The 12,303-nt window shown below is 46.1% G+C and overlaps 1 pseudogene; it reads right to left on the reverse strand.

Annotated features, from left to right (window-relative positions):
* LOC141205550 (uncharacterized) overlaps window positions 1–10,937 on the reverse strand; it is a 241,269-nt pseudogene extending 230,332 nt beyond the window's left edge.
* Window positions 10,938–12,303: the final 1,366 nt, after the last annotated feature.

Genomic DNA, 12,303 nt, shown 5'->3' on the forward strand with positions numbered 1-12,303 from the left:
AAAAAAAAAAAACGAAGCAAAAAACAATGCTTTATCACCATACCGCCAAACAAAAAGTGGAATAACACGCGATCAAAAAGACGCATATAAATAAAAATGGTACCGCTGAAAACGTCATCTCGTCCCGCAAAAAACAAGCCGCTCCATCAGCCAAAAAATAAAAAAGTTATAGCTCTCAGAATAAAGCGATGCTAAAAAATATTTTTTTCTATAAAATAGCTTTTATTGTGTATAAGCGCCAAAACATAGAAAAATGATACAAATGTGGTACCGCTGTAAACGTACTGACCTGAAGAATAAAGCTACCTCATCAATTTTACCACACGCGGAACAGAATAAAAAAAAACAAAAAAAAACAATTCCTGAATTGTTGGTTTTTGTTTATTCTGCCTCCCAAAAATCGGAATAGAAAGCGATCAAAAAATGTCACGTGCCAGAAAATGGCACCAATAACAACGTCAAGTCATCCCGCAAAAAAACGAGCCGTCACATGACTGTCTGACAAAATCTGGAAAAATTATAGCTCTCAAAATATGGCGATGCAAAAACTAGATTTTACAAAAAATGCGTCTTTTAGTGTGTGACAGCTGTCAGTCATAAAAACCCCATATGATTCTGGCATTGCTGTAATCACACCGACCTGAAGAATAAACTCGTCTAATCACTTATACCGCACAAGGAACGGCGTCAAAAATAAACTCTTGGGTTAGGATTGGGCTAGGGTTAGGGCTGGGTTTGGGGCTAGGGTTGCGCTGGGGCTAGGGTTGTGCTGGGGCTAGGGTTGTGCTGGGGCTAGGGTTGTGCTGGGGCTAGGGTTGTGCTATGGTTAGGGTTGTGCTAGGGTTAGGGCTGGGGTTGGGATTTTTTTCAAAAGTAAGAAAAAAAGATGACGATATGGTGACTAGTGTTGAGCGCAAGTGCTCGCTACTTGAGTTTGCATCGGGTGCTCTGGTATGCATTGAGTATCGTGGGTATTTGAGTGACATGCTCGAGTCTCCGCCCCATATGCTTTACGAAAACTTTACGAGGATTGCCTGCCATGCACGAGCGATCCCCGCATGTTTTTTTTTGGGTGTCTAATAACCGTGAAACATGCGGAGCAGGGACTCGAGCATGTCACTCGAGCACACGCTGTACATGGTGCATACCTGAGTACCCGATGCAAACTCAAGTAGCGAGCACTTGCGCTCAAGAATAATGACAACTTATTCAATATGATGACCTAATGTAAACAAATTCTGTGCCGTACCTCTGGGTTCAAAATGTTCACTATACACCTTAATAAAATCCTTGAGGGGTATAGTTTCCAAAATGGGGACACTTGTGGGGGAGCTCCACTGTTTAGGCACATCACGGGCTCTCCAAACGCGACATGGTGTCCGCTAACGAATTGAATGGAAAATCGGCTCAAATTGTTAGCGGACACCATGTTGCGTTTGGAGAGCCCCTGTGTGCCCAAACTTTGGAGCTCCCCCACAAGTGACCCCATTTTGGAAACTAGACCCCCCAAGGCACCTATCTAGATGCATAGTGAGCACTTCGAACCCCCAGGTGCTTCACAAATTGATTCGTAAAAATGAAAAAGTGAAAAAAAAAACACTTTTTCATTTTTATGAATCAATTTGTGAAGCACCTGGGGTTCCAAGTGCTCAATATGAATCTAGATATGTGCCTTGGGGGGTCTAGTTTCCAAAATGGGGTCACTTGTGGGAGAGCTCCAATGTTTGGGCACACAGGGACTCTCCAAATGCAACATGATATCCGCTAACAAATTGTCGGCTCAAATTGTTAGCAGACACCATGTTGCGTTTGGAGAGCCCCTGTGTGTCCAAACTTTGGAGCTCCCCCACAAGTGACCCCATTTTGGAAACTAGACCCCCCAAGGCACCTATCTAGATGCATAGTGAGCACTTGGAACCCCCAGGTGCTTCACAAGTTGATTCGTAAAAATGAAAAAGTGAAAAAAAAAACACTTTTTCATTTTTATGAATCAATTTGTGAAGCACCTGGGGTCCTAAGTGCTCACTATGAATCTAGATAGGTGCCTTGGGGGGTCTAGTTTCCAAAATGGGGTCACTTGTGGGGGAGCTCCAATGTTTGGGCACACAGGGACTCTCCAAATGCAACATGATATCCGCTAACAAATTGTCGGCTCAAATTGTTAGCAGACACCATGTTTTCCTGAGAGTGGGGTGACATCGCCCCAATCTCCATCGGCTCTCCAATGTCAGTACAGACCCTCTCAAGACTCGGAGCTGACATGGCAGAGGATTTACTCTCATTAACCCTTGCATGCAGTCTCCTGTCCACCCGTATAGCTAATTGCATTGCCTCCTGTAAGTTTCCAGGTGAAGGATAAGCAATCAGCAGATCCTTAACCCTTTCACCTAGCCCCGCAAGAAACAAACTTTTCAAAGCTGAATCGTTCCACCCTACCTGTGCAGACCACCGACGGAAGTGAGTACAATAATTTTCCACATTACCTGATCCCTGCCTCAAACGTCTTAATTCAGACTCAGCAGATGAGACACGATCAGGATCATCATACAACAACCCCAAAGCAGCAAAAAAACTATCCACTGATCTAAAGCACGGATCATTGGTTGGAGAGAAAAGGCCCATCCCTGAGGTTCTTTGCGCAAAAGTGACATTATGAACCCTATGCGCTGTGATTCATCACCAGAGGATCCGGGTCTTAAACGAAAATACAATAAACAAGCATTTTTAAAGGAAAAAAAATCTTGTTGTTCACCAAAAAATAGATCAGGCAGACGTACCTTTGGCTCTACAAAATGTGCTCCAGAACAGCTACTCACGTGTTGTTGGAGCTTGGCCACCTCCAGAGAGAGTCCCTGCAAGCATTGAGCCAAATCATGAACCGAGACCATGATGGAAACTGGAGGTCTTTTCCTTAGAGAAATTTTTCAGGGCTGGACTTACTGTTATGATCTGCTACAAGCACTAAGGAAAGAAAGGAGATCTGTCCCTACAATAGAACTAAGCTGGATCCCTACGATGTAACGGGGAACCTGATCCTGCGATCAGACCCGCTAAAGTCCTCGGCTAGTCTGAATGAAGACCTATAGATGTGAGGGAGGGATCCCGACAAGAACTAGGGACTGGGAGAAAGGTGGACACCTCCTAGCAGAAATTGTATCAGAAATAAGACAAACAAACAACATAGAACATAGCGGTCCGAAGACCCAGCAAAACTGACTGAGAAAGGCAACAGAGCACCAAGCTAGCTCAAGAGTAGAAATTACAATGAAGTCCAGCAAGGCCAGGAGGGCGGAGCAGGATTAAATAGGCAAAAAAGGTCATGTGACCAGCAAACTATAAAAAAAACTAACAGGAGAGTTCTAACAGCAGGAGCGATCCCTCATGAATCCATGATGATATGGAGTTCGACAGTTATTATCATTAAGATATTCTACAATAGCATCTCTAAGAGACCCTTCAAACAATTTACCCACAACATGTGGGAAGATGGCGGTACTGTGAGAACATTATACAGTGTGGGGAAATAGAGGTATTATGAGAGCATTATATTGAGAGGCTTAATGACCGCAGTTGCTCCTGCAACCGGGCCCAGCCAACACCAACCCCTACTGCAGCTGGATGTGTGTTCTCGGACTGACATTCAGCTGAAGTGCCACAATACACGCTGCCGACCAATCAGAGGCCAGCAGCTGACATCGGCATGTACGTCATTAGGGGTGCATGGAAGTAACATCATCCTCTCCTGTCGCTTCCAGCTGAAGTCAGCTGGCAGCTCCAGAAAAAGACACTGCGCAGCGAGGGAGCGGAGTGAAGGTGAGTATAATGTTTTGGTTTTTTAAATCAGCGAGTACACGGTGCCCTTGGCCATACTACTACATGGATGACTGTGGGCTGTGCATTATACTACATGTATGGGTTGTGCATTATACCACATGTATGTGTGTCACCCTGACCTGGATGCCACAAGTGTAATTAAAGCTGTGTCTGAGAGCAAGGGGGAGGTTCTCTGGTCAGGGGAACATTAGCATGCAATGCCTCCTGTCTCAGGCCAGTAGGGGGAGGTGGCTGCCCCTATAAAAGCTGGTACTGAGGGCAGGGTGAGGGAGAACTGGACGACCGATCTGAGGATTCAGGTCCCAGAGCAGAGAGGGACAGTTGTGTTGCACCTAAGAGGAAGTGTGGCAGTAGGAGAGCCACAAGCCAGAGACAAGAGGCGAAGAGAGCCTGTCTTGGCAGAGAAAAGACTTAATTTTACCAGACTTTGGTGTCTAAGGCTGGAAGGATTCCACATCCCCCAGCAGAGAATCAGTCCGCAAGGGACTGTACATTCCTTGGCCTAAGAAGCCTGGTGGCCCTGTCACAACAGAAGGGACCAGTAAAGCTGTACAAGGCTCGGAGCAGAAAGGAACCCACGTCGCAGGCCATGCAGGCTAGAATACACGGAAAGCTCGGAAACGTGGGCTGTTTCCCTATCAGGAGGAGATAGCCAGAAGGAGCGCAGAAAGCACGGTAGGCCTACACCCTCACCCTGACCAGGGCCAATTTCCCCGTTGCTCTCAGACATCCAGGTCCCCTCCTAGCCGGGACTGGTTGTGGGTCAGTTTACCTATTTAGTAAAGACCCTGGACTGCAACCTGTTGTCTGTGTGTTCCTTGCTCCTCCAGCACTATCATCACTGGGACTCTCAATACCATCACTCCCACCATCCACTATACTGCCCTGGGGCCGCACTCTTCCCGTGGGGAGTCACACTACCCTAGCTGCACACCTCATCAGCCCCAGCGGTCTGCATGCAGCGGCGGTTCCTAATAACCGCAATCCACGGGTGGCGTAGTCGGACATAATTAATAACACATACCGGACTACCACTGGCCTGACCACCCTGAGCCACGGAACCGGGTTGCCACTACTACTCCCATCGTTCCCCCTATTGCCCGGATCCGAGTGCCCCACGGCCCAGGGGGCGAGTCATATGGACTATGGGCTGTGCATTATACTACATGTATGGGTTGTGCATTATACCACATGTATGGACTATGGGCTGTGCATTATACTACATGGATGACTGTGGGCTGTGCATTATACTACATGTGTGGACTATGGGCTGTGCATTACACTACATGTACGGACCATGGGCTGTGCATTATACTACATGTGTGGACTATGGGCTGTGCATTACACTACATGTACGGACCATGGGCTGTGCCTTACACTACATGTACGGACTATGGGCTGTGCATTATACTACATGGATGAGTATGGGCTGTGCATTATACTGTATGGAGGATTATGGGGAGTGCATTATGTGGCACCCCAGGGTTCTGGTTACCACAGTAATAGCAATATTACGTCTGTGAGCAGGTGGGAGGTCTCCTGGTCAGGAATCCTAAGCATGCCACACCTCCTGCCCAGTCCTGGGAGGGGAAGAACTTCCCCTATATAAACTGGGGCTGAGGTGGGGTTAGAAAAGAACACAGACAGAGACAGAGACACAGTCTGGTCTGGTGTGGATCAGTTACAGGGAAAATAAGAACAGGAGCTCTGTGGGAGCAGTGATAAAAGGAGTCCGGGACTGGAAGCTGTAGAGCTCGTCCGGACTGGAGAGATCTCACCGGACACGGAGTCCGAGGCTGTGGGGACTGTTCCATACCCAGCAGCAGAAACCGACCGGCAGGGGATTTCAGGTCCTCTGGCCAAGAAACCCGAAGGCACGGTCACACGCAAGGGACCAGCACCGCCGTCGTGGAGCGGAGGCTACCAGAAGGCCCCGAGTCACCGGCCATACGGGTGAGCACCACACGGTACACTCAGGGACGTGGGCTACTTTTATCCGCTTCTAGCAAGGTAGCCAAGAAGAGTACATTTAGTTGGGGAGGCCTACAACTCCGCCTGGCCAGGGGAGATCCTGTCTGCTCACGGACTGACCAGACCCCGACCGCTAGCCAGTACTCCCGGGAGGGTCTATCTTTGTCACCAGTAAAGACCCTGAACTACACCGCACCGTCTCTGAGTGGTTCCTGGTGCCTGCGTGCAATTCTACCATCCCCATCATCCACGTCCGCTGCCCTGAGGCCATACCCCTCCCGTTGAGGGTTATACTACCCACGCTGCACAACTGTACCACCGGCCTCAGCGGTCTGCCCTGCAGCGGCGGTTTCGTAACCGCATTCAACGGGTGGCGTAGTCGAACAATATCACATCTGCCACTAAAAACATCGCCACTTAGTTTGACACCCTGGGCACGGACCGGGTCACCGCCACGAGGACTACCACCCCCCAACGGATCCGGCTCCGGGTATTCCCCCTGCGCAGCAGAAGCAGCACAGGCCCAGGGGGCGCGTCACATTATACTTCGGTTATGGGGCCCCATTACTTCTATGTTCGCCCCTGGTGAGTGTAATAGTTTATTTTTTTCTATACACTAAAGAACAGAGGCAGAATGGGGAACATAAACCAGGTTGGGGTCAAGGATAAGGGACATACATATACAGTGGGTACGGAAGTATTCAGACCCCTTTAAAATTTTCACTCTTTGTTTCATTGCAGCCATTTGGTAAATTCTAAAAAGTTGTTTTTTTTCTCATTAACCCCTTTACAACCAAAGGTGGTTTGCACGTTAATGACCAGGCCAATTTTTACAATTCTGACCACTGTCACTTTATAAGGTAATTACTCTGGAACGCTTCAACGGATCCCGCTGATTCTGAGATTGTTTTTCGTGACATGTTGTGCTTCATGATTATGGTAAAATTTCTTCGATATCACTTTTTCAATTTTCAAAATTTTAATTTTTATGCCCTTAAATCAGAGAGATATATCTCACAAAATAGTTAATAAATAACATTTCCCACATGTCTACTTTACATCAGCACAATTTTGGAACCAACATTTTTTTTTATTGGGGAGCTATGAGGGTTAAAAGTTGACCAGCGATTTCTCATTTTTCCAACAAAATTTACAAAACCATTTTTTTAGGGACCACATCACATTTGAAGTCAATTTGAGGGGTCTTTATGACAGAAAATATCCAAAAGTGACACCATTCTAAAAACTGCACCCCTCAAGGTGCTGAAAACCACATTCAAGAAGTTTATTAACCCTTCATGTGCTTCACAGGAATTTTTAGAATGTGGAAGAAAAAAATTAACATTTAACTTTTTTCACAAAAGTATTATTTAGACCCAATTTTTTTATTTTCGCATGGGTAACAGAAAAAAATAGACCCCAAAATTTATTGTGCAATTTCCCCTGAGCACACAGATACCCCATATGTGGGGAAAAAACACTGTTTTGGCTCATGGCAGGAAGTGAAGGAGCCATTTGACTTTTTGAATGTAAAATTTGCTTGAATAATTAGAGGAAGCCATGTTGCATTTGGGGAGCTCCTGAAGTGTCTAAACAGTGGAAACCCCCCATAAGTGACACCAGGGGGTATAGTGAACATTTTGAACCCAGAAGTACGACACAGAATTTGATAACATTAGGTCATCATATTGAATAAGTTGTCATTAGTCTTGAGCGCAAGTGATCGCTACTTGAGTTTGCATCGAGTCCCTGCCCCGCATGTTTCACGGTTATTAGACACCCAAAAAAAAACATGCGGGGATCGCTCATGCATGGCAGGCAATCCCTGCAATGTTTTTTTGGCATATAAAGCATATGGGCGGAGACTCGAGCATGTCACTCGAGCAACCGCGATACTCAGTGCATACCCGAGCACCCGATGCAAACTTAAGTAGCGAGCACTTGCGCTCAACACTGGTCGCCATATCGTCATTCTTTTTTTTTTTACTTTTGAAAAAAATCCCAACCTTAACCCCAACCCTAATACAACCCCAACCCTAACCCTAGAGTTTATTTTTTACACTGTTTCTCGTGTGGTATAAGTGATTAGACAACTTTATTCTTTGGGTCGGTGCGATTACAGCGATACCAGAATCATATCGGGTTTTTATGATTGACAGCTGTCACACACTAAAAGACACATATTTTGCAAAATCTAGTTTTTGCATCGCCATATTTTGAGAGCTATAATTTTTCCATATTGTGGCCGACAGAGTCATTTGACAACTTGTTTTTTTGCGGGATGAGTTGATGTTTTTATTGGTACCATTTTCAGGCATGTGACATTTTTTGATTGCTTTCTATTCCGATTTTTGGGAGGCAGAATAAACAAAAAACAACAATTCAGGAATTGTTCTTTTCTTTCATTTTTTTATGCCGTTCCGCATGTGGTAAAATTGATAAGGCAGCTTTATTCTTCGGGTCTGTACGTTTACAGCGGTACCACATTTATATAGTTTTTCTATGTTTTGGCGCTTTTACACAATAAAAGCTATTTTATAGAAAAATATTTTTTTTGCATCGCTTTATTCTGAGAGCTAAAACTTTTATTTTTTGGCTGATGGAGCTGTATGGCGGCTTGTTTTTTGTGGGACAAGATGAAGTTTTCAGCGGTACCATTTTTATTTATATTCGTCTTTTTGATTGCGTTATTCAATTTTTTGCTTTTGCGGTATGATGATAAAGCATTGTTTTTTGCTTCGTTTTTTATTTATTTTTTCTACCATTTTCACTAAAGGGGTTAACTAGTCTGACAGTTTTATAGGTCAGGTCGTTCCGGACGCGGCAATACCAAATATGTGAACTTTTATTGTTTTGTTTTTTCATAATATTTATTGATGGGTACATTATATTTTTATTTTTGGTGGATTATTTTTTAGATTTTTTAAAATATTTTTACAAATTATTATTTTTTTTTTTCCATTTTTTAACACTTTTTTTTACTTTTATACTTTTTCCCACTATGGCACTTTCACTTTTTTTACTCTGATCGCCTATATAGCAGAGGGATGGAGCACCATCCCTGTGCTATACAGGCTGTCAGCGCTGCAGATGCAGAAGATACTTTGGTCGTGCACTGCACATGACCAAAGTATCCTCCTGCTGTCTGGTGACCCAGATGTTGTTATGACGACATCGGGTCATCATGACAACATCCGGGAAGCCGCGGCAGACAGCGTTGGACGCCGGCAGGAGAGGCGAGTATCGGCGATCACCTCCCCTTGCCACCGCAATGCTGCGTTCGACTTCAATCGCAGCATTGCGGGACCACTCCTAGCACATAGCACTGGGTGTCAGCTGTGACAATCAGCCGACACCCAGGCTGTGTGGGCGAAATCAACACGGCATACTAATATGTACCTGGCTCTTAAAGCCCAGGGTGCAGGTGCGTATTAGTACGCCCTGGGCTTTTAAAGGGGTTAAAGTACACTCTGCACCCCATGTTGACAGAAAAAAACAGAAATGTATACATTTTTGCAAATTTATTAAAAAAGAAAAACTGAAATATTACATGGTCATAAGTATTCAGACCCTTTGCTCAGTATTGAGTAGAAGCATCCTTTTGAGCTAATACAGCCATGAGTCTTCTTGGGAATAATGCAACAAGTTTTTCACACCTGGATTTGAGGATCCTCTGCCATTCTTACTTGCAGATCCTCTCCAGTTCTGTCAGGTTGGATGGTGAATGTTGGTGGACAGCCATTTTCAGGTCTCTCCAGAGACGCTCAATTGGGTTTAGGTCAGGGCTGTGGCTGGGCCAGTCAAGAATGGTCACAGAGTTGTTCTGAAGCCACTCCTTTGTTATTTTAGCTGTGTGCTTAGGGTCATTGTCTTGTTGGAAGGTGAACCTTCGGCCAAGTCTGAGGTCCAGAGCACTCTGGAAGAGGTTTTCATCCAGGATATCTCTGTACTTGGCCGCATTCAAGTTTCCTTCAATTGCAAGCAGTCCTGTTCCTGCAGCTGAAAAACACCCCCATAGCATGATGCTGCCACCACCATGTTTCACTGTTGTGATTGTATTGGGCAGGTGATGAGCAGTGCCGGGTTTTCTCCACACATACCGCTTAGAATTATCAACAAAAAGTTCTATCTTCATCTCATCAGACCAGAGAATCTTATTTCTCATAGTCTGGGAGTCCTTCGTGTGTTTTTGTTCAAACTCTATGCAGGCTTTCATATGTCTTGCACTGAGGAGAGGCTTCCGTCGGGCCACTCTGCCATAAAGGCCCGACTGGCGAAGCGCTGCAGTGATAGTTGACTTTGTGGAACTTTCTCCCATCTCCCTACTGCATCTCTGGAACTCAGCCACAGTGATCTTGGGGTTCTTCTTTACCTCTCTCAGCAAAGCTCTTCTCCCACGATTGCTCAGTTTGGCTGGATGGCCAGGTCTAGGAAAACTTCTGGTGGTCCCAAACTTCTTCCATTTAAGGATGATGGAGGCCACTCTCCTCTTAGGGACCTTGAGTAATGCAGAAATTCTTTTGTAACCTTGGCCTGTATACCAGGGTCTGAATACTTATGCCCGTGTGATATTTCAGTTTTTCTTTTTTAATAAATTTGTAAAAATTTCTACATTTCTGTTTTTTTTCTGTCAATATGGGGTGCAGAGTGTACTTTAATGAGAAAAAAAATGAACTTTTTAGAATTTACCAAATGGCTGCAATGAAACAGAGTGAAAAATTTAAAGGGGTCTGAATACTTTCCATACCCACTGTATATATCAGGATAGGGGGTGGTCAAAATCTCGCAACGAGTCCCATCAGACCCTATTTATGCATCTGATTATACTGTGTGGGGGGATGGCGGTACTATGGGAACATTACACTACGTGGGGCCAAGAAAGGGGCCCTGTACTATGAGAACAATACGTTTCCTCCCTTCCTGCCTCCATAGTTGGGTCGTATGTATCTATTACAGGAAACAGAACAAAAACCTTATGATTCTTATAAAGGGGCAACACAAGACCCCAAAAGAGTCTCTGTGCTGAAGGGGTTAATGCCCCCTGCGCCCAGTAATGGGGGTCTCCACATACCTCCACCTGCAGAGCCGCCACCACATATATGGCTGCTCTGTGCACACAGGACCTGTGATGAGGTCACAGGAGGGGAGGAGTCAGGGGTCACATGATCAGGGGCCTCAGTGGATGCAGGACTCTGCTGTGCTGGTTGTCATGGTGCTGGATGAGCTGAAGTTTATGTGTGGGGTCAGGAGGGGTTTACAGTGTGGATGTAGCAGAGCCGCGTGTGTATGAGGTGTACGGAGCAGAGCCGCGTGTGTACAAGGCGTATGGAGCGGAGCCGTGTGTGTACGAGGTGTACGGAGCAGAGCCGCGTGTGTACGAGGTGTACGGAGCAGAGCCGCGCGTGTACGAAGTGTACTGAGCAGAGCCACGCGTGTACGAGGTGTACGGAGCGGAGCCGCGTGTGTACGAGGTGTACGGAGCAGAGCCATGTGTGTATGGAGTGGAGCCGCGCGTGTACGAGGCTTTCGAAGCAGAGCCGCGTGTGTACGAGGCGTAAGGAAGCGGAGCCATGTGTACGAGGTGAGCGGAGCCGTGTGTACGAGGCGTACGGAGCGGAGCCGCACGTGTACGAGGTGTGCGGAGCGGAGCCGCGTGTGTGTGAGGTGTACGGAGCAGAGCCATGAGTGTACGAGGTGTGCGGAGCGGAGCCGCGCGTGTACGAGGTGTGCGGAGCGGAGCCGCGCGTGTACGAGGTGTACGGAGCGGAGCCGCGTGTGTATGAGGTGTACAGAGCAGAGCCGCGTGTGTACGAGGTGTACGGAGCGGAGCCGCGTGTGTATGAGGTGTACAGAGCGGAGCCGCGTGTGTACGAGGTGTACGGAGCGTAGCCGTGTGTGTACGAGGTGTACGGAGCGGAGGTTTTATTTGATAATCTTGTTCTGCCATTTGGATTCTCCAATGCACCAACAGGATTTCACAACTCTCTGAATGATATTTCTCTGATTACTTTGGGAGATTTCTTGTGATTTATCTTGATGATATAGAATTTTTCTCCTGATTTGGATTCTCACCAGGAACATGTCCGTGTTGTGTTAGAAAGGTTGAGGGAGAATTCTTTCTTTGTTACAATTGAGAAATGTTTTTTTTCTGTTCAGGAAATTTCATTCCTGAGTATCATTTTATCAGCTGATGGGTTTACGATGGATCCTGGGAAGGTGAAAGCCATAATAGATTGGGTCCAACCTAGTGACCTGAAAGTGTTGCAACATTTTGTAGTATTCGCCAACTATTATAGGAAATTCTTTTGTTTTTTTTTCTCAGATTACTGACCTCACATGTAAGAGGGCAGATCTCAAGGTTTGGCCACCGGATGCTATGAGGGCTTTTGAAAAATTGAAGGAGTGTTTTATGTCTGCTCCTGTTCTAATCCAACCCCATCTCCAAAAACCATTCATTGTGGAGGTGGATGTTTCGGAGGTCGGGGTAGGGGCCGTTTT

This window comes from Phyllobates terribilis, unplaced genomic scaffold (assembly GCF_046119375.1).
Source record: "Phyllobates terribilis strain yellow unplaced genomic scaffold, ASM4611937v1 Scaffold_140__1_contigs__length_4765195, whole genome shotgun sequence".
Classification (NCBI taxonomy): Eukaryota; Metazoa; Chordata; class Amphibia; order Anura; family Dendrobatidae; genus Phyllobates; species Phyllobates terribilis.